Source organism: Rana temporaria, chromosome 2, assembly GCF_905171775.1.
Source record: "Rana temporaria chromosome 2, aRanTem1.1, whole genome shotgun sequence".
In the NCBI taxonomy this organism is placed as follows: Eukaryota; Metazoa; Chordata; class Amphibia; order Anura; family Ranidae; genus Rana; species Rana temporaria.
In genome coordinates this window covers 131,428,969-131,453,667 of record NC_053490.1, presented here as the reverse complement: position 1 = coordinate 131,453,667, position 24,699 = coordinate 131,428,969, and the positions used below count along the sequence as shown (strand labels likewise).

Genomic DNA, 24,699 nt, shown 5'->3' with positions numbered 1-24,699 from the left:
AGTTTCGTACGAATCTCGCACCGTTGGGCTGCAGCAAAAGCCGATTTTCGTGCGGCAATCAAATTTGAGGAATCGAACATGTTTGTTTTTTGAAAAACAAACGATTTTCTAATCGATGATGGGAGAATCTAGCGAGAAATATGGGGGGGTGGGAAATGTGCAAGAAAATAAAATTCCCGGAGAGAAAAGGATATTCCCGGCCACAAAAATTATTTTCTGTAGTAACATGAAGGTTTGGTCGGCCGAATTTCGAAAATCAATGGTGGGATCACCAAAAAAACGTTCTGATTTTGATGTTAATTGACAGCACCACTTAAAGGGTGAAAAAAAAAATGTAAATATATTGTAGCTTGCCAGTCCTTGGATGTGGTGGCTGAATTTGTTTTATTTTTCTCAAACTGTATTGTTATCTGGTAATTTTGTCAGTAACGCACTTCAAGTGATATTAAAGTTTTTTTAATTTTTTTGCGTTAAAAATAACATTACCTGCTCTGTGCAGTTTTGCACAGAGCAGCTCCTCAGATCCTCCTGTTAGGTGCAACTTGTTGTGGGGCCACCAAAGCAGGCGCGCTCTTGAGCCGAGACTGTGTCTATTCGCACACTGAGCCGTGGCTTGGCCCCGCCCCTCGGTCTCTTGATTGACTTTGGCTCCCGCTGCTGCCAAATTAGGAGTGCGAGTTCCTGGAGAGCCAAAGCCTTCCTGGACATTGCTGAATCGAGATTCTCTGGTAAGTATTTGGGGGGGGGGGGGGGGCTGCTGTACACCAGTAGATTTTTTTAATGAACGTTCATACAAACCTTTCGTATGATAAATTCTCAGTACATTCCATGACTTGACAAATGTTTGCTTTTAATTTGATTTTGGAACAAGTTAATGTACTTTCCCAAATGAAAACCACATATGCTGTTAGAAATTAATTTGAGGAAAATTTCCATCCTCCTCTTTCGCATATTCTTGCCTCTTGCCGATTTTACCCCACTAATGATTAAAAAATTGAACATGCCTTCTTGGGCTTCATGTACACGGGACGTTTTTACAACCTCTCCTGAAAGATTTAACTTGATAGATGGTAACCCACGTTAAAAGCAGATGTGCGCTGGGAAAAAAAAAAATTAAATACCCAGCAGCTACAAATACTGCAGCTGCTGATTTTTAATATTGGGACACTTATCTGTCCTGGAGTCCAGCGCACTTACCTGTCTTGCATGTCCTGGAATCTGCAGCAGAGGACGAGCGATCGCTCGTCACTCTGCTGCCCCCCCCCCCGCCATCCTCGGTGAGGGAACCAGGAAGTGAATCGCTCCGGCTTCATTGCCAGGTTCCCTACGGCGCATGCGCGAGTCGCGCTACGCCTGCCGATTTGGCTCCCGCTGTGTACTGGGAGCCGAGTGTTCCCAGAACACAACGGGGGGGGGGGGGGTGGGAGGTGACGTCATGCCCGCAGTCTGCCTGAGACTGTGTGGCCGGAAGTGGGTACAAATACCTGTCTTTAGACAGGTATCTGCACCACCCCCCCCCCCCCCCCCCCGAAAGGTGTCAAATGTGACACCGGAGGTGGGGAGGGTTCCGACCAGCGGGAGTTCCACTTTAGGGTGGAGTTCCACTTTAAAATGTCAATTTTTGCCGCAATTACGCTTGGAAGCATTTAAAGAGGGCCAAAAACTCCTATAATTGAAACGCAGGTTACCGCGTTTTGGAAGCATTTGGTGCTTGAAATGTCTCTGAACTCAGCGTCTGAACTTCTTTTTTTGCTTTCCCAAAAAAGCCTCTAAACGCAACTGCCTAGAAACGACTATAAACTAACCTATACACATAATAATACTGAATGAGCTCAGGATCAGTTGAAAAAAGCCTCCAACTGCCTCTGAACGTCAGTTTAGCAGCAGCAGTGTACATGGGGCCTTCAAAACTTTTTTTTTTTTTTTAATTCTAGCTTATGGTTGGCTTACAGTGATTGTAAAGTCGTGTGTGTGTGTTTTTATTTTTTCATTTTTATTATTAATAGGAGTGCAGTGGGCAATCTGATGCTGGGTGAACTGACTAATACTATACACTGTTTCTGTATCAATGGCTAGGAAGGGGTTAACATCTAGGGCGATCATGGGGTTAAATGAGTGCCTAATGGCAGGAATACACAATAAGAAAATTTCCGTTCTTCGGGTGATTTTATTTTTTTTCTACTCGTTGATGCCCAGCAAGTGATATCGATATTGTGAATGGGAAAATTGTGTCATAACATTTTGTGAATGAACGATATTCTATTTGTTGGTGTGAAGGTCGTCCATAGAACATATCTTGAAAGTTATCACGCATGAGCGGAACTAGTAGACAAACCTATTCGCGTCTTGTGTCAGCCGTGTTTGTGCGGGCACAGCAGCCCATTCGCTGTGCCTGCTTTCTCGAAAGGGGGAAAAAAAGGTGCCTTTTCAAAAACGCAGCTGCAGGGAATTTGCATGGTAAACCCCCCCCCCCCCTGAGTTTCCAGCACCCACAAGCATGCTGAGATGCGTGGGGGTGCCATTCAGAATGAATGCACATCTATTAAGAGCAGAATTATTTGCGGATGGTTGTGGGTGCAGAAACGGATGTGATTCCCGCAGCCACACAGAGGTGTGAACCTAGCTTTAGACTCTAAGGCCTTGTACACACGACCGACCATGTCCGCTGAAACTGTCCGACAGTGTGTAGGGCCTACCGGACAGTTTTCCGGCCTAGCGGACAGGTTTCCAGAGGACAAAAGTTTCTTAGCATGCTACGAAACTTGTCCACTGGAAGCCTGTCCGTCGCACATGTCCGATGGTCAGTACGACTCATCGGACATGTCCGCTGGCCCGAAATCCCACGCATGCGTTGAAGTGATTCGACGCATGAGTGGAAGCATTGAACTTCCTGGTGCGCGCGCGTCATCGCCGCCATGTCACCGCGTGTTCTGGCCGCGGGGGATTTGGTCTGATGGTGTGTGTGTGTGTGTGTGTGTGTACACACATCAGACCAAATGATCCCAGCAGACATGTCCGATGAAAACGGTCCGGATCGTTTTCATCGGACATGTCTGGTCGTGTGTGTACGAGGCCTAAAGCTAGTCATACATAGATCGAACTTCAGCAGGTTCAGTGGAAACTGGCTGAATTTCGATCCATGTATGGGCAAGAAGGTTGTACAGACGTCAATCTATCAATCAACTTCTTCTGTACAACCCGTCCTGTTGGATTTTTCCCTGCTCAACCAGCACTGCAGGCCATGGCCAGCAGCCTAATCGGTGTGTTCTGGCAGCAGGGGAGGTCTCCCCGCTGCCGCTGTCAAGATTACAGTAGCTCAATGGGGAGGATTTCTATGTGGATGGAGGACTCGAAAAATCCTCTCCCAGCTTGCTGTAATTTTGGTCATTGAAATTGCTGTATGTGATGGTTAAAGCTTCTTGGCCATTGCTCTATTCTCTCCCCAATGTATATGGAATCACTTGAATATTGACAGTTATAGTAAAATAAGTTTTATGGGCCCTGCTTTTCAATGGCTGCCTTGTCTTGGCACTTCATGTTGACTTTCTTTGAAGTTTCCAGCTCTTGTAAAGACTGATTAACATGTCGGTGTCAAGTGACTTGGAGCGTAGCAGCACGCTGTCCAGGAAAGCAAACAGGGCCGTGTAACATGTACGAAACCACAGATTGTGCGTCTAACACGTTGAGGGAAACGGATGCTTCCAGTGGCCGGTTAAAGTTTGAAAGATGCAGGTTTTCAAATCCAGCCACCTCACACTGTACTGCTGAGATAATCTGTGCCTTAACCCTTATTAGTCCATTAAGTCAGTCTCCGTGCATGACTGTGCCCCAGAGTGCGCTTATGGATGTGAGATAGTTAACCGCCATCCCTACCAAGAGTCTTTCCGTTGAATAGCTAATTGATCTGCTGCCTTTGTCTGCACTCTTCTGATATTCAGCTGGGGCCAGCAGGTCAGGGCTGAACACTTGTAGGCGGGCTGGAGTAAAGGGTTTGGGTTCTGCATGGTCTTCGTAGAAAGGAATTAATGATGGCCAAGACGCACAATTGCCACTCTTTGTGGAATGCCAGGGGTGAGCATGATGAATAAACATCCCAATCTTCTCTCACGCTTTCACATGCCAGTCCTGGGCACAGTTTCTTGTTTATGATATTCTCCCCAGTAACGGCAATGAACCAAGTGGCGTGTCTTGCCTGCTATTAATGCAGATTAGTTGGGTTCCCTCCCCTCTCCTGAGTCTGATAAGTTGGGGTATTATATGGCTGTGAGCAGAGACTGTCTGTAGGCTTTGCAGCAGGGAGTGCCGTCAGTCAGTCTCTCTAGCAGTAGAAATATGTTTTACGCCTCTGCTGATGATTCCAAGCTCCAGTGTCTGGGGTTTGAGGTCGTTAATTGTTTGTTAGTATAGTAATGCTGCCTAATCACACTTGTGTTTTGATGCAGCTACACCAGTGGTGGTCAACCCTTGTTTTTAATGGGGGGTCCACAAGGGTTGCCCTTGACAAAATCATCAAAGGGCCACATATAATATTCTGTAAATGTAACACTACAGAAAACTGGCAAACTGATGACGTGCAACAGGAGATGGTCCCGAGCCTGGAGGTGCGTTATGTGAGACTGCTAGAGTTCACTAATATTACAGCTGCTTTACAAATCTAGCCTTCTAAATCTTTATGCTCCCTACAGCCCTAATTATGAAAAAAGAAGAAAACCCTATTGTCTGAAAGGGCTCAGAGTGCTGTACAATATGTGCCAAATGGCCACAGGTTGGGCACCACAGAGATATATCGTCCAATATTTGGCCATTTTTGATAAATCGGCATTGGCCGATTATTGACCATATCAGGACGATATCTTAACACCGTGCCCACAAGTGTTCCTCTCTTCTCCACACTCGGTTGGCAGAGCCGCTGAGTGTGTGAAACTGACACCTAACTGAATGCAGAGAGCGAGAGAGGAGCTGTCAGAATTAAGCATTGATGTCGGGGGTGGGCGGGACTGCAGCTTATCAATCAACAGCCAATAGGATGAGATCTGGGCAGGCCTCTACATGTATGTGGCCCCCGCCTGCATTCGTAAGCAGCCCATTCCATTGTCTAGTGTTAGGGCTCTTTCACACGGAGCGGACCGTTTCCGGGTCCGCTCCGTGTGCTTTCGTAAGCAGCCCATTCCATTGTCTAGTGTTGGGGCTCTTTCACACGGAGCGGACCGTTTCCGGGTCCGCTCCGTGTGTCTCCATCGGCTCAGCGGGGGTCCCCGCTCAGCTGTCGGCGGATAGGGCGGTCCCCGCACACAGTGCAGGGACCGCCCTGTCTCTGCTCCGCTCTGCCCTATGGGGAACCTGATGCAGACGGACCGTCTGTCCGTCTGCATCAGTTCCGCTCCGCCGAACGGAAGAAAAATAGGGTTTCTTCCGTTCGGAAGAGCGGATCCCGACTGACGCGGACGCTAGCGGATGCTCCATCCGCTAACGGACGCGTTCCCATAGGGATTCATTACAAGTCCATTAACGGACTTGTAATGAGCGGACGAACGGTCCGCTAGTGTGAAAGGACCCTTAGCTGCTGGGTCCTGCCCACTCCTCACATTACCACTGAATTTGACATTACACTATGGGCTGTCAGTGCTTGCCAAACACTGCCACCTGCCAGTGCCACCTGTACTGAGGACATCAAGTGTGTGGTAGAGTGACAGGAGCAAGCAGGGGGGAGTGGAGTAGGCGAGTATAAAAATAAAAAAAAATCATCGGCCGCAAAAAAAACGATCAAATATCTGTCATCTCAAAGTATTCGATGCATTAAAGTGGATGTAAACCCAATTTTTTTTTTTTTTTTTTTGCTGTCACAATATAGAGTAAAACATTTCCTATCATCTGTGCCCAGTCTTGCCAAAAAGTTAATCCAGCTCTGAGCACTTCTTTCTTCTTCTTCCCTTGGTCCGTTCCGCCCCCTTGCTGTGAGTGACAGGTTATTTACATATCTCGTGCACTAGTCTGGAGACAGGCATTATTTTTTAATTCCCACCCCCAATCCTTTTCTGAAGTCATGTGGTTACTTTTCTGGATTTTGACTGGATGTTGGTGATCATGGCAGAATTCAGTGTAAGCAATACACAGGAGAAAATGCATGTTGACAAGGGGAGTGTAGAGGTGGGTGGGGAGTCTACTGACATCACGACTCCACCCACCGAGCTCCAGACAACAGATCCACCCACAGAATCTTCAGTTTTTCAGTTCTTATAACAGACAGAGGGGACACATTTGACAGGTAAGGATACATGCAGGAGGCATGTATATCCTTATAGATCAGCATGATGGCAGTAGTTTAGAAATGATGAGAGTGGGTTAACATCCACTTTAAGATAAAAAGCCTTCTGTGTGCAGCAGCCCCCCTAATATTTATCTGAGCCCCATCTCTGTCCAGCGATGTTGTAGGATTGTCTCGGCTGCCCGAGACTCCCCTCCTCATTGTCTAAAAAAACAGCAGTGCCATTGGCTCCTGCTGCTGTCGGTCACCCAATGTGGAGAGAAGGGGGGGCAGGGCATGGTCGCAGCTCCGTGTCTGAATGGATACTCAGAGCTGCAGCTCGGGTGCCCCTATCGCAAGCTGCTTGCTGTGGGGGCACTCGGCAGTAGGGAGGGGCCAGGAGCAGCATAGAGGGACCCAAGAAGAGGAGGGTCTGTGCAAAACCACTATACAGAGCAGGTAAGTATGACTTGTTTTTTTAGCAAAAACAAAAAAGACTTTACAATCCCTTTTAGGAGATCTCTGGTCGTAGTCCTTGCTTTCATTTTATAACAGCGTTGTAATACAATAGGTTGTTTTGACAATCCAATATAGGATTGCTTGAAAAATCTTTTATGTTTTTGTGTTTGTCTGCTGCTGTCCATCTCGTTCCATACCTTCTTGGATTCCCTGCATGCTTTTGCAGTGTCTCCCCCTTCTTTTCATCAGGTGCCACCACAGGAAAGCCACTTTCCATGGGGGCACCTGTGTGGCCCCACCACCCGCTCCCATTTCACAGCTTTTGATAGACGGCAGCGGGAGCCAAAGGATCCTACTGCTATCAATCGGGCAATGAAGAGAGCGACAGAGGCTTGAGCTGCTGCGCTTGTGCACATCGCTGGATCAGCTTGGTTAAGAAAATGGGGGTCTGGGGGCAGTTTAAGCACAGAAGGTTTTTTACCTTCATGCATACACTGCATCAAAGTGAAAAACCTTAATACCCTGTACACACAACCGGTTTTCCTGACATGCCAAAACCCGATGGTTTTTCCAGACGAAATGCCCCTCAAGCCTGCCTTGCATACACACGTTCAGTCAAAAAAACGCTCGACCAAAGCGCGGTGACGTCCAAAACGTACGACGGCACTATAAAAGGGACGTTCCATTCAAATGGTGCCACCCTTTGCTGATCCTCGTGTTGGTAAAAGTTTGAGCGCGCTTTTCAGTCTTCATGCTTTTAAGTCCGTTACTGCGTGATGAATGTGATGTCTCCATTATGAACGCTAGTTTTACCAGAACGAGCGCTCCCGTCTCGTACTTGATTCTGAGCATGCATGTTTTTTTTTTCTCGGAAAAGCATACTCGTGAACGGTTTTCATGTCGAGAAAAAGACTGACGAGGAAAAAATAGTGCAGGCTCAAATTTTTTGAGGGCAGTTTTCTCATAGGGAAAACTGCTATGGAGCATACACACGACCGGTTTTCCCGACCAATCTAAAAAATGCCAGTTTTTCTCGTCTGGAAAACCGGTCGTGTGTACGAGGCATAAGGGTTTACAGCCACTTTTAAGCTTTTCTGTTGGCAGAAGAATGTTGGAGGTATATAATATACCTGGAGTGCAATGGTCAGGATTATGAAATTTGCAACATACTGGCCCGGATTCAGAAAGGAGATACGTAACTCTGAGTTGCGTTGTTGTATCTATGCGACTGATTCATAGAATCAGTTACGCATAAATTTCCCTAAGATCCGACCGGCGTAAGTGTCTTACACCGTCGTATCTTAGGCTGCATATTTACGCTGGCCGCTAGGTGGCGCTTCCGTATATTTGCGCAAGGAATATGCAAATTAGGTAGTTACGCCGATTCAGAAACGTATGTCCGCCCGGCGCATTTTTTTTTACGTCGTTTACGTTAAGCTTTTTCCGGCTTAAAGTTTTCCCTGCTATATGAGGGGTATCCTATGTTAAGTATGGACGTCGTTCCCACGTCGAATTTTGAAAATTTTGCGTAAGTCGTTTGCGAATAGGGCTGTACGTAAGTTATGTTCACGTCTAAAGCATTGACGATTTGCGGCGTAATTTTGAGCATGCGCACTGGGATTTTTTCACGAATGGTGCATGCGCCGCTCGTAAAATACGTTGAATACGTGTATTCCTTGAGCTATGAAATGTGGGGGCCCATCGATAAGCGACCTTTTATAGAACCCGCTCCCCTCTACATGAACTGTATAGAGTGAAATTCTCTCAAGTCGTATTGAAAAGAAATCTCTAGAAATGTGGTGGAAACGGCCCCCAGGATGTGTTCAGGTCAGGTTATGGAGTCCTTGCTACAAAGAAGTGTATGAGGGAAGTACACAGCTGTTTCCACATTCTGTTCATTTGCAGCCTTTGTTTGCACATCCAGCAGCAGCAGAGGTTTTGGATGAGAAAGGGATAGTTTCCATACAGCGCCTAATAGACTTGTCACTTTTTCCACCCTCCGTATAATCAGATTTTCTCGTTTCCCTTGCTAACCATTTAACTGCCACAAATGCTTTGCTACATCATTTTTTTTTTATTTTTTTTTTTAATCTGGCTAGATCTGTTCTTTGGAAATCCGTTACACCAAATGCTGCCAGGCATTAAGTGATTTCAATAATGGCGAATGTACAGTGGCTTAGACAATATGCTAAACAAAAGTATACTGTGTGTATCTATATCTACAGTGGGGATCGAAAGTTTTGGGCACCGCAGGTAAAAATTTGTATTAATGTGCATAACGAAGCCAAGGAAAGATGGGAAAAATCTCCAAAAGGCATCAAATTACAGATTAGACATTCTTATATGTCAACAAAAGTTAGATTTTATTTACTTTCCAACTTACAGAAAACAAAAAAATGGCGTCTGCAAAAGTTTGGGCACCCTGCCGAGTTAATATCTTGTACTGCCCCCTTTGGCAAGTATCACAGCTTGTAAATGCTTTTTGTAGCCAGCCAAGAGTCTTTCAATTCTTGTTTGAGGTATCTTTGCCCATTCTTCCTTACAAAAAAAGTCTTCCAGTTCTTTGAGATTTCTGGGCTGTCTGTCACGCACTGCTCTTTTAAGGTCTATCCATAGATTTTCAATTATGTTGAGGTCAGGAGATTGTGAAGGCCATGGCAAAACATTCAGTTTACGCCTCTTGATGTAATCCCCCGTGGATTTTGAGGTGTGTTTAGGATCATTATCCATTTGTAGAAGCCATCCTCTCTTTAACTTCAGCTTTTTCACAGATGGCATCAAGTTACCATTCAAAATTTGCTGAAATTTTATTGAATCCATTTTTCCTTCTACTCGTAAAATGTTCCCTATGCCACTGGCTGCAATACAACCCCAAAGCATGATTGATCCACCCCCATGCTTAACAGTTGGACAGAGGTTCTTTTCATACAATTATGTGCCCTTTCTTCTCCAAATGTACCTTTTGCTCATTCCGGCCAAAAAGTTCTATTTTAACCTCATCGGTACACAGTTTCCAAAATGCATCAGGCTTGTCTATATGTTCATTGCAAAGTTCCAACGCTGATTTTTGTGGTGAGGACGTAGAAGAGGTTTTCTTCTGATGACTCTTCCATGAAGACCATATTTGTACAAGTATCTCTTTATAGTGGAATGGTGTACCACAACTCCAGTGTCTGCCAGATCTTTCTGGAGGGATCGTGCAGTCAAACGTGGGTTTTGAATTTCTTTTCTCACAAACCTGCGAGCTGTTCTGTCTGATATTTTTCTTGGTCTTCCATATCTTGCTTTAACTTCCACTGTTCCTGATGACTGCCATTTCTTAATTACATTCCGAACAGAGGATATTGACCTCTGAAAATACTTTGCTATCTCCAGCTTTGTGAGCGTCAACTATTTTCAGTTTTCTAGACAACTGCTTAGAAGAACCCATGGTGCTGATTGTTGGGGCAAGGTCAGATGAGTCTGGGCATTTAAAACCTTTGAGATTGACATCACCTGGTCTTCCCAGACGATGATTGAGAACAATTCATGACACTGGCAGGTCTCAGCTTTGCAAAGGGGGCAGTGCATGCTATAAATTCTGCAGGGTGCCCAAACTTTTGCAGACGCCATTTTTTTTGTTTTCTGTAATTTTGAAAAGTGTAAATGATGGAAATAAAAGCTAACTTTTTTTGACATATAAGAATGTCTAATCTGTAATTTGATGCCTTTTGGAGATTTTTTCCATCTTTCTTTGGCTTCGTTATGCACATTAATACAAATTTTTACCTTGAGTGCCCAAACTTTCGATCCCCACTGTATATCCTATTGCTTGTCTGAACAATCCCTCACTAACCTCTGTAGCTATTGACATTGTTGAAAACTTTTATCTTCAAGGCTCACAACAAAAGCACTGCATCGCAGCTTCTTTTCCCTGGCAGGGAGTTGGCAGTCTGCCAGCTTTCTAATGTAAAAACAAACAGTGTAAGCTGGTAGCTATTGACTGAAATCAACTTCAAGCGGAGGTTCACCTGAAAAATTATTTTTAAAAGCCAGCAGCTACAAATACTGCAGCTGCTGACTTTTAAAAAATGGACACTTGCCTGTCCAGGTCGCCCGCAACGTCGGCTTCTCCTGCCGCCATCCTCGGTGAGGGAATCGGGAAGTGAAGCGCTTTGGCTTCACTCCCTGGTTCCCTACTGCGCATGCGCGAGTTGCACTGCTCCGTATTTGCTGGTCCCCGCTGTGTTCTGGGAGCCGTGTGTTTCCCAGAACACAACGAGGGGTTGACGCGGAGGGCGGGAGTCTATGCCAGGAAGTGGTGCAAATACCTGTTTTATACAGGTATCTGCACCCCCTGAAAGGTGCCAAATGTGACACCGGAGGGGGGGAGGGTTCTGAAAGTGGATGTTCACTTTTGGGTGAACCTCCGCTTTAAGTCTGTTTTAGAGTATTTTTCTTGTTGGTATTGAGCAGTAAGTACTAGATCTTCCACTTTACGGAACGCAGAAAAGTTTTATCACTATTGTGGGGTCACCAGTACGGTATTTAAAATCATATCCCCTCTCAAGTGTCTCTTCTCCCGAGAGAATAAGTTCAGTGCTCCATTACCTTTCTTCATAACTAATGTCCTCCAGACCCTTTATTAGCTTTGTTGCCCTTCTCTGTACTCGCTCCATTTCCAGTACATCCTTCCTGAGGACTGGTGCCCAGAACTGGACAGCATACTCCAGGTGTGGCCGGACCAGAGTCTTGTAGAGTGGGAGAATTATCACTTTTATCTCTTAAGTTAATCCCTTTTTTTTATTGCATGACGATATTCTGTTTGCTTTGTTTACAGAAGCTTGGCATTGCTGAGCCTATCATCTATTAGGACCCCCGGGTCCTTTTCCATCATTGGTTCCCTCAAAAGTTCTAGCCCCCAATCCCCCCCAGTGAGTAGATTGCATTCATATTTTTGCCACTCAAATGCATTATTTTACATTTTTCTACATTAAACCTCATTTGCCATGTAGTTGCCCACCCCATTAATTTGTTCAGATGTACTTGCAAGGTTTCCACATCCCGCGGAGAAGTTATTGCCCTGCTTAGCTTAGTATTGTGTGCAAATGCAGAGATTGAACCCCATCCTCCAGGTTATGTATGAACAAATTAAATAGGATTGGTCCCAACACAGAACCCTGGGGAACCCCACTTTCCACCCCTGACCATTCCGAGTACTCCACATTTATCAATAACAAACAAGTGATCTTGCGCACTAATTATCACAAACTATATAAATGTGCAAAACGCATGTACTAAATCAAGTCCAAAAACGTCAAATCCACATGGGTTTTTCATGCTAGTGGCATCTCTAATAAATATATAATTTTGTGCCTTGACACAAATGCTATGTGTGCTCAGCACTCTCGCCTTTAAAACGGTGACTATCCAGCCTCAAATCTTTAAGGAATGTCCAGACTTCAAATGTATCCTCTCAGGTTCTTCTAACTGGTATATACATATACATGAATTCTTAAGACTCGTAAAGTAGACCAGCATCCAGACTTTAAACTGCTACTAAATACCAGTCATTAGATGTGGTTGCTACATTAGTTTTCCCTTTTCCCTCTGTTTTTTCTCCTGGTGACCTGGCCAGTAAGACACCTTCTGTATTAGTGAGACAACTCTTCGAGCAGTCCTGGTTCGCAGGGCAGAATGGCAGACCATGAGGGTGCTTCGTGTGACGTGTCATGAGGATAAACCCTGCAGTTTTGGTTACTAAAGCCCCTTGATACACTAGTGAAGGCTGAGAGGAATAAATTCAATACCTTTTGCCATCTCACCATCCTTTGTAACCAGATTCCCTTCCTCATTTTTTATGTGGCCAATATGGTCTGTCCTCCCTCTTTTTTTACTGTTTTATATACTTTAAGAATTTCTTGGGATTCTTTTTGCTCTCCTCCGCTATGTGTCTTTCGTGTTCTATCTTAGCCGCCCTAATTGCACCCTTACGTTTCTTGTTGTATTCTTTGTGAAGTTTGAATGCTGATGATGATCCCTCAGCCTCGTATTTTTTTTGAAGGCTGGCTCCTTTGCTTTTATATGCATTTTTACATTGGAGTTAAACCACCCAGGACTTTTATTCGCTCTTTTAAATTTATTTCCCAATAGGATGCACTGGCTAATGCCCTTATTTAATGAGAGAGAGAGATATTAAAGGGGTGGTTCACCCTAAAAACTTTTTCTTATTACACTTGCCCCCCACATTACAATACGATTAAGCCTATTCTCTTTTTTTGATGCTGTACATACCTTCGTACAGCTATTCACCCGTGGCTTCCGGGTTGTGAGTCCCGCGGGAGTGGGCGTTCCTAACATGTCTGTGATTGACGTTTTGACCAAAAACGAGCTCCCCCGTCGCGCAAGTCGCGTCACGGTTGGCGAAAGGAGCCGAACGGCGAGTCGTCGCTATAATGCGCATGTGCATCGCCGTTCGGCTCCTTTCGCCAACCGTGACGCGGCTTACGCGACGGGGGGGAGCTCGTTTTTGGTCAAAACGTCAATCACAGATATGTTAGGAACGCCCACTCCCGCGGGACTCGCAACCCGGAAGCCACGGGTGAATAGCTGTACGAAGGTATGTACAGCATCAAAAAAAAGATAATAGGCTTAATCGTATTGTAATGTGGGGGGCAAGTGTAATAAGAAAAAGTAGTTTTTAGGGTGAACCACCCCTTTAAGTAACCATAAATTTGTGTAGCCAAGATGCGTTCTTGTTTTGTTACCCCAGGATAGGTTTATGAAATAAAGCTTCCCACGGGTCCTTGCATATATTATAATGAAATGGTGTATAATGGTAACTTTCTATATGTAACGCCATAGCAAAAAATGATAGAGTAAAAGTCACATAACGTTGTTAAACACTGCAAGACTATCAATGCTAAAAATACAGTATACCAATATCTGACTTATTAGAATTCTAGCTTATAAAACTAAAAATCTTTTTTTTATTTTTTTTCCTGTTGGACATCTTTAGCTGTCTTCTTCTGATGGCAGAAATTCACATATGCTTGCTTTGGATCTCTGGAGTTCCGCTGTCTCCAGGGCATGGATTGTGTTTCAGGGCTGTTGCTGGATCTCGTGTTTCATGCTGGGGGGAAGCCCACTGGTCCTCTGTGTTGTACACCAGATGTTGTGCTGGGAAGGGCTCGGTACACGCATACAAACTCTCACACGCTGCAATGGTTGGGATTCCCAGCTGTTACCTTGTTCTCCTGTTTCATGTCTGGAACTCATATGGACCTCTTGAGTGCCGCCAGGGTGTGTATTCTGCTAATGGAGACTGCTGATGTGTCCTTTACGTTTTCAATGTCCTATTAAAGCACTGAGTGCACTAATTTCTGGTGCTCTTCAATGTAAAGAATGTAAGATATGTCTATCATCCCTGTCTTAACTGTCACATTTCTTTCTTACTATTTCCTGAAGAACTGCAGAAATCAAGAGCCATTTGGATCTTGTATGTATGACTTGGAGGGATATATATATATATAATTTCTATTTAAAGGAGTTGTAAAGGAGAGTGTTTTTTTTTTTTCCCACCTTCATGCATATAGAAGTCATTAAAGCGGAGGTTCACCCATAGCTTACACATTTTTCCCTTAGATTCCTGCTCGTTTTGTCTAGGGGAATCGGCTATTTGTTTTAAAATATGATCCGTACTTACCCGTTTACGAGATGCATCTTCTCCGCCGCTTCCGGGTATGGGCTGCGGGACTGGGCGTTCCTTCTTGATTGACAGTCTTCCGAGAGGCTTCCGACGGTCGCATCCATCGCGTCACGATTTTCTGAAAGAAGCCGAACGTCGGTGCGCAGGCGCAATATAGAGCCGCACCGACGTTCGGCTTCTTTCGGCTACTAGTGACGCGATGGATGCGACCGTCGGAAGCCTCTCGGAAGACTGTCAATCAAGAAGGAACGCCCGCTCCCGAAGACCCATACCCGGAAGCGACGGAAGAAGATGCATCTCGAAAACGGGTAAGTACGGATCATATTTTAAAACAAATAGCCGATTCCCCTAGACACAACGAGCAGGAATCTAAGGGGAAAAATAGGGGAAAAAAAAGCAATTGGGTGAACTCCCACTTTAAGGTGAGAAAACTTCAGAGTATACCGCCGCCCCCCCCCCCCCCGTTATACTTGCCTGCCCCCTCGAAAGTCCCGAGATCCTCTTCGCCGCTCAGCCTGGCCGCTGATTGGCTAGAGCGGATGGATTGAGAGAAGCGCAGCCATTGGCTGGCGCTGCTCTCAATCCCATCCTGTGACGTGGCGCGCCGAGGGACGGGGCCGAGTGATACAGTGAGTGGCTATGGCCGATCGCTGTAGCACGGCAGTGCGCCCACACGGACTACACACAATGCAAGCTCTCTCGCATGAACGTGTGTAGTTTGTGCGGGGAGGACCAGAGACAGCCACTGAGGGACCCCAGAAGATGTGGATCGGGGCCACTCTGTGCAAAACTAACTGCACAGTGGAGGGAAGTATAACATGTTTGTTATTTTAAACAAAAAAAAATGTATTTCCTTTTTTAGTGACCCTTTTAATATCACGAATATACATTTTATTATCGGCACCTTAACACAAGGAAAAATGCATCCCTTTTTTAAATTGTATGTATGTATGTATGTATATCTTCACACTGGCCCGTTTGCCTTCTGTTGTGTTAAAATCTTGCTTGCTCGATTTTTGGTCAGTTAAACGCACCATAAGCACAGTCAAATTGTGTGCATTTCCACACCATTTTAGGCCAATATTTTTCGGCCACCAAAATTTCGGTGCATCTCTAGTATGACTGTTCACTCATATCTGCAGCCAGCTTTATTTAAACTGTAAATCATATGTTGTATATCTTAGTAAATGGATGGGCAGTTTCAGTGACTGCAGAATCTGCTTATTCACAGAAGGACTACTTTAGCTGCAATTGTGATCAGGAAATGCTCTTGCTGTCATACGGAGAGCAAGGAGGGTCAGATTTATTTGGATTAGGTGAGAATGTCTCTTGGTATGGCCACCCATACACGGTTAGGGTTGCCACCTCATCCCTTTAAACCCGAACACATAGTAATTACACAGGTTCTGGGGGTAATTTAAAGCGGTGGTTCACCCTGCTGAACAACATTTCAGCATAAAATTCGGCATCGTAGCGCGAGCTACAGTATGCCGGTCTTACATTTTTTAACCCCGTACTCACTGTTTAATCGTACATAGACGATTCCGTCTGCCGCGGGGAATGGGCGTTCCTAGCAAGAGGGAGGGTGATTGACGGCCGACTCTGGCACGTCACGCTCCCCGAAGACAGCCGGAGTAGGTCTCGGCTCTTCACGGCGCCTGCGCACAGGCTATGCGCAGGCGCCGTGAAGAGCCAAGCCTATTTCGGCTATTTCCGGAGAAGCGTGACGCGCCAGAGCCGGCCGTCAATCACTTTCCGTCTGGATTGGAACGCCCATTCCCCGTGGGCAGACGGAATCGTCTAGGTCGGATTAAACAGTGAGTACGGGGATAAAAAATGTAAGACCGGCATACTGTAGCTCGCGCTACGATGCCGAATTTTATGATAGAATAAAAAAAAAAAAAAAAAATTTTATTCTAGGGTGAACCCCCGCTTTTTTTTTCTTTTTTTTTTTTTTTTTTTTTTTTTTTTTTTCCACGTCAGACTCTGCTCACATTTTAGCAGTGAGACTAGCTCACGGTTCGACCGCCCATAGCGTCTCTCTTGTGGCTTTGCATCATTCGTGAGATTTGTTTATTTGTTTAAGTTCCTTTTCTTCTGTACAGTTGTAAACTTGGGCTTTTTAAACCATTAATTATCCTTTTACCGATTAACTAGTCTGGCTGCATTGCTTACTATTATAACATGACTAGCCCCCTTTCCCCCCCCCCCCCCTTCCCCCCTCTTATCCTCCCCCCTTTCCCCCCTCTCCCTAGATCTGTGTGCCATATTGTCTTCTCTTCGGTTTCTCACCTATCTACTTCTGCCATTCCCTGGGCAAACTTTCCTGTAGATTTAAACTCTTTCCATTTTTCCCAGACCACCCTGTATTTGTCTTCGCCGCCTGTCTCTCTACAGGCAAGATACTCCATCTCTTCTATATATTCCACCCTTTCTATCCACTCTTTGATTAATGGCCTCTTTGGGTGTAGCCAGTTCTTTGGGATCAGGGCCTTTGCTGCATTTAGCAGCACTGGGACCAACGTTGTTCCATACTGTTTTTTTGTTTTTTCAGTTCCGTGAAACATACAGGTCAGCGGGCTGCAAAGAATCCTCTCCCCCGTTATTTCTGCAATATATTCCAAAATTTCTTTCCAGTATTCCTGGACTCTCGGGCAGTCCCACCATATATGCATAGTTGTTCCTTTTTGCTTACAATTTCTCCAACATAGCTCTGAGTTATTTGGGTGGATCTTACTCATTCTCGATGGGGTCAAGTGCCATCGGACCATACATTTGTAATTTGCTTCGATGGTGGTGTTGTCCGAAGCATGATTGTATACTGCACCTATCATTTGTTGTTTATCAATCCTTTTACCCAAATCGTTTTCCCATTTTTCTAAAAAGGGGAGAGTTTCCCGGGACTCGAGCTCCGTTAATATCCCGTATGCCTTTGAAATACCGTGTGTCAGGGGCTTATCCATATTACAAATTTTCTCTATTGGGTGTAGTGTCTTGTCTTCCCTAATTGGTTGTGGTAATGTGCTCACAAAGTGTTTTAACTGCATGTACTCCCATTCACTCATCATGTGTTCCCCTTCTCCTATCTTTATATCTTGTCTTAATTTAATTTTCCCCCGTGTGACAATGTCTTTTAATTTTTTCTCCCCCAGTAGCTTTCCAAAACGTGTTCCATTACCTGGTGGAAAAAAATTTGTGCCTACTAAAGGGATCAATGGAGAGTTATACTCCCATTTTTCCCGTCTAAATATTGTGTCCCATATTCTAAAAACGTTCCTTGTAATACTATGTGTATTTGTGCCCAGTTCCCTCATTTTGGGTGGTATCCATACATTTCTATTTAATTGTGTGTTACTTAATATTTCTTCCATTCGTACCCATTTTTTTTTTGTGTATGTATTTGACCATTCTACCAACCTAGCTATATTAACCGCCAAGTAATATCTTTTTATATCAGGGAGCCCCAACCCCCCTCCTTTTTTTTTCATGCTCAACAGTGAGTAACTTAGTCTAGCCTTTTTACCTGTCCATATGTATTTCAAGATTACTGTTTTGATTACTTTAAAAAAACTTTGCGGTATTTTTATTGGGAGCATTTGAAGTTTATATGTAATCTTCGGTAATATCATCATTTTAAACGCATTGATCTTACCTATCCAAGAAATATGTTTTTTTGCAAGATTTTTCAGGTCTTGGTTAATTTCATTAATTAGGGGGACAAAATTAACCGAGTATAGTTTTTCGAATCTTGATGTAATTTTTATTCCTAAATACGTTATCGCTTCTTTTTCCCATGTGAATGGGAACTCTTTCTGTAGTTCTTCAGCTTCTTTTTTATCTATCCCCAAATTCAAAATAACTGTTTTTATCGGGTTTATTTTGAAATTTGAAAGTTCACCGTATCTTTTTATTTCCTTTATGATATTTGGGAGGGACACCCTAGGTTTGGTCAGGTATAGGAGTATGTCGTCTGCGTATGCCGCCACCTTGTGTTCTTCATCTCCCACTCTCGCCCCCCCTATATCCGGGTTTTCCCGAATTTTTGCCAACAATGGTTCCAGAGCTATTACATATAGGAGAGGCGAGAGCGGGCACCCCTGTCTGGTTCCGTTTTTCATTTCGAACACAGACGACATACCCCCGTTGACCTTCACCCTTGCCGTCGGGTGGGTATATAGATTCTTTACCCATTTCATGAACCTTGGTCCCAGGCCTATACTTTGTAGGGTTTCCATCATAAACCCCCAGTCGACTCTGTCAAATGCTTTTTCGCCATCTAGAGACATGAGTACGACTGGGGGCTTCTTTTTTGGATCATGTTGCAACAACAGCAGGGTCCTTATGCTATTATCTCTCCCCTCTCTGCCTGTTACGAAACCTGCCTGATCTGTGTTTATTAATTGCGGCATTAAACTTTTTATCCTAGTTGCTAATATTTTCGCATATACCTTCAAATCTGCATTTAGCAGTGCGATTGGTCGGTAGTTGGAGCACAGAGTTCCATCTTTTCCTGTTTTAGGGATAATAGTAATATTTGCCAATAGGGATTCTTTTCTTATTTCCTCTTCCTCCCCTATTTTATTAAAATACTTACACATCTCTGGGACCAAGAGTTCTTTAAATTTTTTGTAATATATAATCGGCAAGCCATCAGGACCTGGGCTCTTACCACACGGTGTTTCCTGGAAAGCTCTATATATCTCGTCTTGAGTTACTGGAGCCTCCAGGGATTCCATGTCGTTTTGAGAGATTTTAGGTAATTTCACTTCTTCTAGGTATTCCCTAATTTTCTTTTTTCTAATATTTTCCTGCTCTTGAGTTTCATTTATTCTTATTGCGTATAATGAACTATAGAAAGTCCGAAAGGATTCAGCAATTTCAGACGTTCTATATTTCATCTGGCCGTCTTGGTTTTTTATTTTTTCTATGTAATTCTTCTTTTTTTTTTCCCTGGATATTCTTGCTAAATATTTCCCTGGTTTGTTCCCCCATTTATACCTCTCTTTTCTAACGTTTTTGAATATGTCCCTTGTTTCAACCTTCATTAAATCTCTGAGCTGGACCCTCTTTGCAACAATTTCTTGATATATTTCATTTTCTCCTCGCTCTTTATGCGTTTGCTCCAATTCAAATAACTCAGTTGTTAGTTTTTCCATGTTTAATTTTCTTATTTTTTTTTTTCCTGCGCCTATTGAAATTAGTTTCCCTCTAATATATGCCTTGTGGGCCTCCCATACAGTGGCTACCCTTACTTCTGGTGTATTATTGAGGGTGAAATATTGCTCCAAATCAGTTCTCACTATGTTATTTACCTCGCTATCCTCTAAAAGTTCTTCGTTTAAGTTCCATGATCCTTTTCTTTGCTCTATCTCTTTGAATCTAATTTTTACTATTACCGGAGCATGATCTGAGATTGTAGTTACCCCTATTGAAGTTTTAACTACCTCTTCCAGTAACTCGTGGTCTACCATTATATAATCCAGTCTTGAATATGTTCCATGCACGGAAGAGTAATAGGTGTAGTCCCTTTTATTTGGATATGTTATTCTCCAAGGATCTATTAAACAGTGACTGTGGATTTTTTTCCCTAATATTCTTAGCTGTTTAATATTTCGCCTCTGTGCCCCGGACGTACTATCTAGTTGATAGTCCATTGAAAGGTTGAGGTCTCCTGCGAGTATTACATGTCCAAATTTAAAATCCATTAAAGCATTCAAGATCCCCCTCAGGTATTTATGTGGTTGGCTGTTTGGGCAATATATGTTTGCTAACGTGTATTTTTTCCCTTGGAGTATTCCTTTTAAAAACAAATAGCGGCCTTCCGGGTCCACTTTCCTGTCTTCTACTGTGAAGGAGATGTTCTTCCCTATTCCTATGGCGACCCCCTTGGCTCTCTTCTTTGGAGAATCCCCATAGTACCAGGTGGGAACTGCCCGAGAGTACAATCTAACACTAGAATCCAATGTTATGTGAGTCTCTTGCAAAAAAACTATTTCCGCTGAGTACCTTTCAATCTCTCTTAGTACCATATGCCTTTTTTCCGGGCAGTTGAGACCTCTTACATTATATGTTAAGAAATTTATATTTGTCATATTTTTCTCTTTTTTTTTTTTTTTTTTTTTTCCCCTGTACTTTTCTCAGGTACATTTGTTTTTCCTTGTTGCATGACACACAGATCTGGGCCCCTTTTCCTAATCTTCCCCTCTCCTCCCCCACCCGCCCCCCTTTTCCCACCCTCCCCTCCTCCCCCCTCCACCCCCCCACCCCCCCCCTGCTCATACCTAGCCCCTTTGATCTTTATATGGGGCTTTCTCATACCCTCCCGCCTCCCCCCTTCCCTTTGGTTTGACCCTTTGGTCATGTTGGAGCTTTTCTTATTTGGCGCTCCAAGCGCTCTTTTGCTCCTCCGGCTGAGGTGGAATTCTATGTTAGCCCGGTCTACTATCTCCCATGCATGGGGGACTGGGGAAGGAGTACTCTCCAGGTCCTCCCTCTCCTCAACCCCGCTCCCGTTGTTTACTATATTTGTGCCCCCCTTTCCCCCCCTCCCCCCCCCCTCCGCCGTCACTTCAACATTGTTAATCTTTTTTGGGTGGTATTGGGATATCCAGTCGCTGACAAAACTCTGGAACTTCCTCTAAGAACCTTAATCTTGCAGAGATACCGTTTTTCCTGCCTATTAGGCAGGCTGGGAATCCCCAATTATATTGTATACCATGTTCCTGTAAGATTCCTAGCAGGGGTTTTAAGCTTCTTCTTCTTTTTAACGTCTCTTGTGACAGGTCTTGGTATATTTGAATAATATGTTGGTTGTATTCTAATGGCGACTTCCCTCTCAGTTTTCTCCATAGTTGGTTTTTCTCTTCCCAACTTTCAAACCGGACAATAATGTCCCTTGGATAATCTTGTACTCTCTCTCTCGAACTCCTTATCCTGTGCGCACGTTCTAATTTAAGTGGCGAGGTTATTTCTCTCTCTAATATTGGATTACAAATTTTTCTTATTATTTCTGGGAGATCCTCAGCTTGTGTCGTTTCTGGGATTCCGCGTATTCTTATGTTCTTCCTTCTCTCTCTATTTTCTTGATCTTCTAATTTATACGCCTGTTCTCGTTGGTTTTTTTTTAATGCTTTTATTTCATCCTCTAATTTTTTAACTGAGGTTGCATTGTAATCGACTTTTTTCTCCACTTCTTCCACTCTTTCCAGTATATACCCCATATTTCTCTCCATTTTTTCCATTTGCGATTTAAGTGATCTTTCTAAAGCAGCAAACATTCCTTCCATTTCCCTTTTTGTTGGCAAAAGTGATATATCCTGCGTTTCATCCTTATTTCTTTGTTCGAGATCTATTACTTTATCTTTGTCTGTTTCTCTATCTTGGTCTATTCTAATCTCTAATAGTGACTCTGAAAGTATTTCTGCGTCCGCCAAGGCACTACCGATCCCTCTTTTTTTATCTTCTTTTTTTTTCTTTTCCTTTTCTGCTTGAGCTCCTCTGGTGGTTGTTGGTTTCTCTGTATGCTGGTTGTCACCATTTACCCCATGGGTCACAAATTTACACATCGGGCCTGGGCTTTGACTTAAGCGGGGGACCTTTGGGATTGCCCCGCCTTTCACTCCTTTTCCCCTTGTGGCCATCCTTCACCCCTATCGGTCCTGCGCTAACCCTGGGTGTATACCCGTGCTTCTTACCGCGCCTAAGTTGTACCTGCACACTTTACCGATGTTTTATAAGATGTCCGTTTTACGGTGTTGGGGGGTGTATACTACCTGTAACAATACTTTTTTTTGTAGTTTCTTATATCAAGGTTTAATGTTACTATGGTTTTTCTACCCTTTGACTTTAACTGTAGATTAAAATATCAGTCTCTAGTGCCCGTCAATCTTAAGATCCTCCTTTTACCGGTTTCAGGACTCAAATAGTGTAATAAATTGCACTATACGGTGTCCTTTTTCCGTTGTATCCGCCAATTTTTAGTCCCGTTCTCGGTCGACTCGTCTGTATATTGTATATTATAGTTTCTAAAATGTCTTATAAGCAGAGTTCAATAAATATTCTATTGAGAAGAGTTCTCCCTGTATTTTAATTGATCCCAATAGGGGGAAGGTGAATGTCCAGTGGATGCCGCCAAGAGGACAGTCTAGCAGCTTTCTGATAGAGAGAGGGAAAGTGTTTGCTGCTTTGAGTTATGCTATATACTGTTTTCTTACGAGAAATAATTGTCCATTTTTAGTCCTGTTCTATACCAGATCCTATATATACTGTGTCCAGTAAGATATGATGCGAGCTGTATAACATTGCTAACTTCCCGTGGAGTTCCATGTATGCTCCGCATAAGATAAAAAAAAAAAAAGTCTTGCTGTACCTTAGTGATTTGTCACAATATGAGAGGGAGAGGTACCAAAAAAAAAGAAAAAGGGGCCGCCACAACAATAAGATTACAAGTGCAGAGAATACCATTGATAAGCATATATCACTTATATTAACAAGAATCTATCACTTATGTCACTTGATGCCTGTCTTTGTGTCAGTCCCGGCTGTTGGCCCTCCACTGCCAGTGTCCCATTAAAGTCCCTTTTCCTCCTTTAGTTCTTAGTTCTTAGTCCGTATTAATGCATTGTACTCACCACTTTGATGAATATAGCATACTCACCATTCTGGTATTTTTCAAAAGAAAGAAAATAAAGTGCCGCGTGTATACCGCTGTAATATGTTTCCGCTCTTACCCTCTTGTTGCAGGAGTTTATAGGACCAGATACGGACTTAGTCTTTTCTTTGCTTTTAATGGGGTGAGTTACTTCAGCTGTAAGCTGCAGGGCTATGAGGTGCTGCTTGATGCTAGGTGTCCCTTTCGTCTACCTCCGCTCTGCTTGCCTGTTAATATACGCAGCTTACTGCTGCCCTCCACACATCTGCCTAGTACACGGCCCCAGCGTGGGCACCCGCAAAACTTGCAGAGCGAGGGGGACACACAAAAAAAAAAAAAAAAACTTTCTGGTGCCTTGGTGTGGCGCCGGTCCCCATTCACCTCGCTGTGTCTCCCCCTGCTCTGCACGTAGTTGCGAAAGGGCGAGAAGGCGTCTCCGAGTACCGCTCTCGCGATACCACGCGCCACCGCCAATGCCGCCGTCCAGGGAGAGAAGCCGCAGCACTCCCGATCGCACCCGATCGCCCACCGCGGGCGTCCGGAACTCTCAGGGCGACCCGACCAGGCAGACGGAGGTAAGGATCCGGCACGCAGACGACATCTCCAGGCAGGGGGGAGGAAGGTAGGGTGAACTAGCAGGGAGGGGGAGAGGTCCGGCTCCTATGCATCTCCGATTTAGGAGCGAGGTTGAAGAGCGAGGGCTCCCGTCTAGCTACTCCTCCAGACTGACCGCGCCATTCCAAGACTCCTCCCTCCGGAACCCCCGCTTTAATGTCGATAAGGCACCAAGTGAGTTTAATCAGCCAGAGAACCTGTGTAATTAATATGTGTTCGGTTTTAAAGGGATGAGGTGGCAACCCTATACACGGTACATACTAGTGATGGGTCATATTTGAGCACCGTGATAATTGGAGTGTGTGCAAGAGGGATAATATTTACTTTGCCTTACACATAGGGGTTGATTTACTAAAACCTGGAGAGTGTGAAATTTGGTGCAGCGCTCCATAGAAACCAATCGGCTTCTAACTTCAGCTTGTTCAATTAAGCTCTGACAAACCTGGAACCTGGTTTCTACACAGAGTTGCACCAGATTTTGCGCATTCCCATTTTAGTAAACCAAACCCTCAATGTCAGTGCTGCCGTTTGCCAGCTACTTCCTCTCTACATGTATTCACCCCAGCATCAACTGCAAATCGCTACTCTGGACTAGCACCCACCGCAATACAAAAATATTTTTATATCGAATATACTTTATTTTTTTGTGTGTTTTACATTCTTACTATGGCTTCCATAATCTCCTGGGATATCTCTGTCACAGATCCCAGGAGGCTACAGGAGCAGAGACATGGCCGCTAGGGGGTGGGCGCATGTCACTGAGGGCTGGCTGCAACAACCTAGGATATGACCAGGCTTCTGATGACATCAGAGGAAAAGATGGTGGCATGGTACTCTGGCTCCAGCACCTAAGCAGTAGATTCACTGGACAAAAGACAAATAACGGGGGGAATTGGGCCTAGTGCTTGTTAAAGGGGTGGTTCACCCTAAAAACTACTTTTTTATTTTTTTTTATTAGACTGGCCCCCCACATTACAATACGATTAAGGCTATTATTATTTTTTTTGACGCTGTACATACCTTTGTACAGCATATTCACCCGTT

At 44.2% G+C, this 24,699-nt stretch overlaps 1 protein-coding gene across 1 annotated transcript in view; it reads left to right on the top strand.

Annotated features, from left to right (window-relative positions):
• The window catches only part of LOC120929515 (transmembrane protein 198), a 54,911-nt gene that overhangs the window by 16,960 nt on the left and 13,252 nt on the right, over positions 1-24,699 (top strand). The window lies entirely within an intron of this gene.